Source organism: Orycteropus afer, unplaced genomic scaffold (genome assembly GCF_000298275.1).
Source record: "Orycteropus afer afer isolate SDZICR_OR568_19922 unplaced genomic scaffold, OryAfe1.0 scaffold00066, whole genome shotgun sequence".
NCBI lineage: Eukaryota > Metazoa > Chordata > Mammalia > Tubulidentata > Orycteropodidae > Orycteropus > Orycteropus afer.
The window spans coordinates 12,385,530-12,393,592 of NW_006921653.1; positions in this window are offsets into that span (position 1 = coordinate 12,385,530).

Genomic DNA, 8,063 nt, shown 5'->3' on the forward strand with positions numbered 1-8,063 from the left:
CATTTCATTGAGATTAATAGTGGGTTTTACTTTTTTTTTTTTTTTTTAACTTTTTAAGTACTTGAATTCTATATCAGGAAAATAAAGTTGTTGAGCCTTTTCCTTTCCTTATGCTCTTTGTCTCTCTCATAGTCTTTTTTTGGGTTGGACAGGTTATTCACTTTTTTTCTCATTCCTGACTAGTCTCCACTTACCCTTCTAACTGTCTTTATTACCTTGTTTTCATCCTACTTTTGAAAAAATTCCCCATTACAAAAACATTTGTTGACTTGATTTCTCATCATTTGTCTGAATGAGGTTTAAATGTTCTTCCTGTAGCTACTGTTTTTTAATTTAAAGGTTACACTTGAAAAAAAGTCTAAGTCATGGTGCCAAAGTTTATTTTTCTAACACCATGTGTTAGAAAATTATGAAAAATAAAATAATTTTAAATAAGCATCTGTTGTTTTCTTTACTGTTTGTAATTTGTCTCTTTAGAAGTAAATACCTGACACAGAAATCTGAAGGAATATCTGTGTAATTATTTTCATTTTATTCAGTGCATTTAATGATACCAGAACTTACCAAAATTTTACTTATTTAAGGTAAAATCTTCAAGTTTAAAGTGACTAAGTATTTGATTTAGCTCATTTTGCGATTGAGATATAGGCCAAACATTTGTTCAATATATTTCTATTTATTCAGTAATGAGTTTGAGTCCCTGTTACCAGCTAGGTACTGTCTCAAGTACTAAGTATATAGTGGTGAGCAAGAGTACAGTTGTTTGGAGATTAATTTAGGAAATGAGGAAGCTGGGTTATTTCTGTCTCTTTCACCTTCTTTGGTGGCACTTAGTACTCAAAATAAATTCCTATTATTCATCATCTAGGTTGAGGAAACATTTTAGAAATTGCATGTATGAGTTATATTCATATACTTCAGGGATGGTTTTTAAACTGTTTAACAACTGGTGTGACATACTTACCAACCAGAATAGACTGATTGTTGTTCATACAGCTGGAATCCTACCAATGCAAGCAAGCTTAATGTCCTTTATGTTTCAGAGGAAGGTTATCTGCCAGATCCTAATTGTTTTTAGTTGTGGTACACATGGATGGTCATATATCATACTTTTCACTTTGTGCCCCTTTTTCCATGAAGTAGACCAAGGCAGTCAACCAAGCATGAGGACATTTTCCTATCTTTCCTCTTGCATCTGATTCTACGAGATAATAGAAAATATAGATTTAAAAAGTACAAGTTACAATTTGTGAGGGGAAGCATAACATTTTTCCATGAGTAGGTCAGAAAATTTGAAAGAGATAATAGATAGGATTGGATAGATAAAGCTGCAGCTTAGAATGCATTGAGAAGAGGGTTGTTACATAAATCACTTATATTGTTCATTTATTTATGGATTATTATGAAGCATTTAAGAAGAGTTAGGTAAATCTGTATATTGCCACAAACTCTGTTGATTTGATTCCTGTGTATTCTGTTCAATGAGGCCACATGTAGTCACTGTTATGTTACTGAAAATAGATATTTGCAATGAATAAGTCCTTGATCTTGCAAAATTCTGTAATGTGATCTCTGACATTATTTTTATCACCAAAAGCATATTTTCCAGCTGCCAATCTTTCCTTATTTCCAACTTGTGCCTTCCAGTCACTGCTAATTATCAGTACATCTTGATTGAATATTTGGTCAATTTCAGACTGGAGAAGTTGGTAAAAATCTTTAGTTTCTTCATCTTTGGCTTTAGTGGTTGGTGCATAAATTTGAATAACAGTACTATTAACTAGTCTTCCTTGTAGGCATATGGATATTTTCCTATCACAGACAGCATTGTACTTCAGGATAGATCTTGAAATGTTCATTCTGACAGAATATGACACCATTCCTCTTCAATTTGTCATTCCCAGTAGAGTAGATCATATGTTTGTCCAATTAAAATGGCCAATACCAGTCCATTTCAATTCACGTATGTGTAGGTATTGATCTTTATGCATTCCATTTTATTTTTGATGACTTACAATTTTCCTATATTCATACTTCTTACATTTCACATTCTTATTATTAATGAATTTTTACAGCTATTTCCTCCCATTTTGAAGTGAGCCACACCAACGAATTCCTGAAAGTATTATTCCATCCATGTCATTAAGACTGACTCTACTTGGAGAAAGTAGCTCTTCAGCAGTAGTATTTTGAGTCCTTTCCAACCAGAGAGATTTGTCCTCTAGCAAATATCAGACCAAGTTCTGCTCTTCATAAGGTTCTCACTAGTGAGTTATTTATTTATTTTTAGATGTAGGTCACCAGGTCCTCCTTCCTGTTCTGTCTGCATCTGGAAGCTCAGCTGAAACCTGTCCACCATGGGTGACCCTGCTGGTATTTGAAACACCAGTGGCATAGCTTATAGCCTCACAGCAACACATGAGCCACCAAATTATGACAAACAGATGAGGTCAGTCACAAAAACGTCAGGGGCCAACTGTGGAACAGATCAATTGCTCACATGCAAGTTGAAACTGAAGCTGTAGAAAATTAAAATGAGTCCATGAGAGCTAATGTATGACCTTGAGTATATCCCACTTTAATTTACAGACCATCTGTAGAATAGATTTAACACATTGAACAGGAATTACCAGAGGAGTTGTGGGATGATATCAAGGACATCATACATGAAGAAAGCAAATGCCATTAAAAAAACAGGAAAGGATGAAAAGACAAAAATGAATGTCAGAGGAGACTTGCTCTTGAATGTATAGTAACTAAGGCTGGTGGAAGAAAGAATGAATGAATGAACGGGCTGCCATCGATTCAGATCCAACTCATAGCAACCTCTCCTTGGGTTTCCAAAGCTGTATCACTGCAGAAGAAGATCACTTAATCTTCCTTGTGAGGAGTGGCTGGTGGGTTTGAACTGCCAGCCTTCTGGTTAGCAGTCAAATGCCTTAGGTACTACACTACCAAATGATGAAATAAAAGAGCTGAACAAATTTCAAAGGGTGGCTTGAGCAGACATAGCATTATAATGAAATGTGCAAAGACCTGAAGTTGGAAAACCAAAAGGGAAGAAGACACTTGGCACATCTGAAGCTGGAAGAACTGAAGAAAAAAATTCAAAACTCGAGTTGGAATATGGAAAGGTTTATGGCCAAAATATTGAGTGATGCCGGAAACATCACAATACAGTTGGAATACACAGAGTCACTACCAAAAAGAATCAATCGATGTTCAGCCATTTCAAAAGGTAGCATTTTATCAAGAACTGATGGTACTGAAGGAAGAAGTCCAAACTGCATTGAAGGCATTAGTGAAAAGCAAGGCTTCAGGAATCAATGGAATACCCTTTGAGCTATTTCAACAAACAAAAGCAATATGGAAATGCTCATTCATCTCTGCCAAAAAAATTTAGAAGACAGCTATCTGATCAACCAACTGCAAAAGATACCTATTTGTGCCCATTCGAAAGAAAAGTTGATCCAACAGAATGCAGAAATTGTTGAACAGTATCCTTAATATGATGTACAAATAAAATTTTCCTAAAGATAATTCAAAAACTACTGCAACAGTACATAACCAGGGAACTACCAGTTCAAGCCAGATTCAGAAGAGGACATGAAATTAGAGAGATCATTGCTGATACCAGATGGATCTTGACTGAAAACAGAATTCCATAAAGATACTTAGGTTTCATTAACTATGCAAATGCACTCAACGGTGTGGATCACAACAAATTATGGATAACATTGTGGATAATGGAATTTCAGAACACCTAATTATGCTCATGAAGAACCTGTACATAGACCAAGAGTCCAACAGAACAAGGGGATACTACGTGATTTAAAATCAGTAAAGGTGTGTGTCAGGGTTATATTTTTTCACCATGTTTATTCAATGTGTATAGTGAGCTAATAATCTGAGAAGCTGAACTATGAAGGACAACATGGCATCAGCATTGCAGGAAGACTTATTAACAGACTACAAGATGCAGATTACACAACAATCCTTGCTGAAAAGCAAAGAGGAACTTGAAGCACTTACTGATGAAGATCAAAGACTACAGCCTTCTATATGGATTACACCTCAACATAAAACAAAATTTCTCACAACTGAATCAATAAGCAACATCATGATAAATGGAGAAAATATCGAACTTGTCAATAATTTCATTTTACTTGGATCCACAATCCGTGCCCATGGAAACAGCAGTCAAGAAATCAGGAGTATTGAACTGGGCAAATCTGCCACAAACGACTTCTTTAAAAAAGTATTCAATGCAAAGATAGCACTTTGTGGACTAAAGTGTGCCTGACCCAAGCCCCAGGTTATTTTCAGTCACCTCATTTGCACATGAAATCTGGACAGTGAGTAAGGAAGAACAGATATGAACTGATGCATTTGTATTATGGTGTCGGTGGAAAATATTTGATATACCACCAGAAGATATACTGCCAGAAGAACCAACAAATCTGTCTTGGAGGAAGTACATCCAGAAATCTCATTAGAAGTGAGGATGTCTCGTGGATTTTGGACATGTTTTTTGGTGGGACCAGTCCCTCGTGAAGGACATCATGCTTGGTAAAGTAGAGGGTCAGTGAAAAAGAGTAAGATCCTCAACAAGGTGTGTTGACATAGTGGCAGCAATAATGGACTTAAGCACAGCAATGATTGTGAGGATGGTGAGGGGCTGGGCAGTGTTTCGTTACATATAGAACCAGTCACTATGAGTCAGAACTGACTTGACGACACCTAACATCAAGAACAACAACCTACGCTACCAACAAAAAATTATCCAGATGAACCTGAGAGAATAAACTCATAACATTATTCAGAATGTTGTTTCATTTTTGTTAAAACCAAAAATAAAGTGACAAATGTATATAAATATAGAAAAGAATTTCTAGAAGAAACATGCTCTGCATAGTGATATAAGATCATGGAGCAACACATGGGACTTTTAACTTCTTATCGCCACCTCTGTGTCATTTAAAACTTTCAGTGTGGAAATATAATTGTTAATGGTGCAATTAAAAAAAAAAAGTAGAGAAAAAGTGGAATTCCAAAACTTACTTCAAGAAATGAAAGTATATTATTTCAATAGTAATTGTGTCTGAGTGTGTGTTGTGTGTGTCTGTGTCTGTATGTACTCCTTTACAAACAGCAATAAATGCACATAATGATGGCACTTTTTTCTAGTTCTTAATAGGTATAAAAATCAATATAAATATTTTCCCTACTATAGACACTTTGGGACCTCTGGTAGCCTAGTGCCTAAGGCATTTCACTGCTAACCAGAAGGCTGGCAGTTCAAACCCACCAGCCTCAGAAAGAAGGTTGGGCTATCTTCTTCCTTAGTGATACTGCCTCGGAAACCCAAGGAGGGGTCGCTATTAGTCGGGGCCGACTCGATGGCACATAACAACAACAACATAGACACTTTAATAGCATTCCAGTCTGTTACTCTTCCTCATTTTATTTCCTTTTTGAAAAATACTAGGAATTTCCTGTATTGGTAACTTCCTAAGAGATCAAAAACCCCTCTACAGAATAAAAAGGTGGAAGAAAACAACAACATATGAATTTACTGTTCCATCCTACTGATGTTGTTGTTGTTGTTATTTGCCGTCGACTCAGCCCCGACTCATAGGGACCCCTGCTTGGGTTTCCGAGGCAGTATCACTACGGAAGTAGGATTGCCCAATCTTCCTTCCGAGGAGTGGCTGGTGGGTTTGAACCTCCAGCCTTCTGGTTAGCAGTCAAGTGCCTTAGGCACTATAATACCAGAGCTCCTATCCTACTGATAGAACCTTATTTAGATTCCCTCACTTCTGTTTCATTGTTTGTCATATGTACTTTTACATTTTCTTTCTTTTGAAGCTCTAAAGCTAGTCTTATATGACAGTTTTGGAACCCATCATTCATTTGGAATATGGACTAGTTCATAGATCCCTTCAAGTTGCAGGAAAACCAAATAAAATTTTTAGTCAGAGTTGAGAGTCTATTATTTTGGAAAATGTGTCTTTAGGGCTTCATGAAAGCAGACTTTGTCAACACTTTTTCTGTGGCCTTTTAGGGTAGCATGCTCAGAGTGCTTTTAGAATAAAACTGTAGTAAAAAAAAATGCCACTGGAAAAATCTGGGGTCAAAATTATAAAGTAATTCAATGACAGTGATTCATTTTAGGCTAAAATTGAAGAGTTCAGTAAGAGAAGTAATGAACAGAGTAAAAAAATTGTGCACATGGTCATGCTATAAAAAGTACTACATAGTTAAGTTCTTTTGAAAGAAAGAATTAGAAAAACTTAGAAGGTAAGTATAGATGTTAGGGATTTTTAAACACTATAAATCTTAAATATACCTGACAGCTTAAAAAAAAAAAAGTTAAATTATATTCCTGCTTTGTTCTTGATATATAAAATGAAACTCAAAGCCAAACCCACTGCCATTGAGTTAGTTTGGACTCATAGCAACCCCCACTGGGTTTCCAAGGCTGTACATCTTTATGGGAATAGATTGCTCATCTTCCGCCGGCAGAGCAGCTATTGGGTTTAAACCAATTAGAAAACATTTATTTGAAAAAGTGGGTTTCTTAACTTTAGTAACAAATGTTATTGAGGTGGTGGTGGCTTGTCCTTGATAAAGTAAATAATAACCAATAATTTGGCATGATATTCTGTCTTTATTGAAAGGGTTTATTAAAAATATGAATTAATATTTTGTTGTTGTTATGTGCCCTTGTCGAGTCGGCCCCGACTCATAGCGACCCCTCCTTGGGTTTCCAAGGCGGTATCACTAGGGAAGTAAGTTGCCCAACCTTCCTTCCGAGGAGTAGCTGGTGGGTTTGAACCTCCAGGCTTCTTGGTAGCAGTCAAGTGCCTCAGGCACCACACTACCAGAGCTCCTGAATTAATATTTATACTCTGAAAATTAGGAATATATACCTGTTTAATAATATAAAAGGAGTTCTGGTAGCATAATGCCTAAGACACTTGACTGCTAACCAGAAGGCTGGCGGTTCAAATCCACCAGCCACTCCTCGGAAGGAAGATTGGGCTATCTACTTCCTTAGTGATACTGCCTCGGAAACCCAAGGAGGGGTTGCTATGAGTCGGGGCTGACTCGACGGCAAACAACAACAACAACAACAATAATATAAAATGCAAATCAACCTGAATAATTTTAACTCATGGAATGGAAATGATCACACATGTCATAAATAAAATATTGTGCCTTTCAAATCACTCTAGATAAGTATATCTAAAACCAATCCAAACTCACTGCATTTGAGTTGATTGCGACTTGTAGCAACCCCCACTGGGTTTCCAAGGCTGCAAATCTTTACAGAAGCAGATCGCTCCTTCTTCCTTCTGAAGGACCAACTGGTGGGTTTGATGTACTGATATTCTGGTTAGCAGGCAGATGCCTTATCCACTACACCACCGGAGCTCCTTGATAAATACATCTAGATATAAAAAACAAAGAATTAAGGGCTCAGGAAGGAAATCAAATTTTTAGGCATATATATGATGAGTAATTTTTCTTAAAGATGATTCAAATTCAATAAATTTTACTTTAAGGATGTAATGTGAAACGATAGAATTCTGGAGGAAGTCGCGTGATGATACATAGTTCTACACCTCTCAGGAGAATTTTATAGTTAACAAATTTCAATAACTTCTAAGTGAGAACTGGGCAAAGTAAAGCATGTTTCTTTTACTGAGCATTCTATAGTTGATTAATTGAAAAGTACATATTTAAAAAATAAAATTATACTAAAATTTTGTTTCATTAAATTATTTTCATCTATATCTCGACGGCACATAACAACAGTGTATTTACACATAGTTGTTTCTTCCCAGTCTTGGCAAATTGTGACGTCACAGCCCCACCTTGTGGTCAACATAGGTAGCTAATGGAGTCTGAATTTTAAACAAAAGGAAAGAGCTTTACCTTATTTTCTTTTTGTCATATTTTAAATTTTTTCTTAAAGGTCAATACAAGTACAGATTATATAAATTTGGCACTTGTTTTATTCCTTTTTTTCTTAAAAAAATATACTATACATACAATAT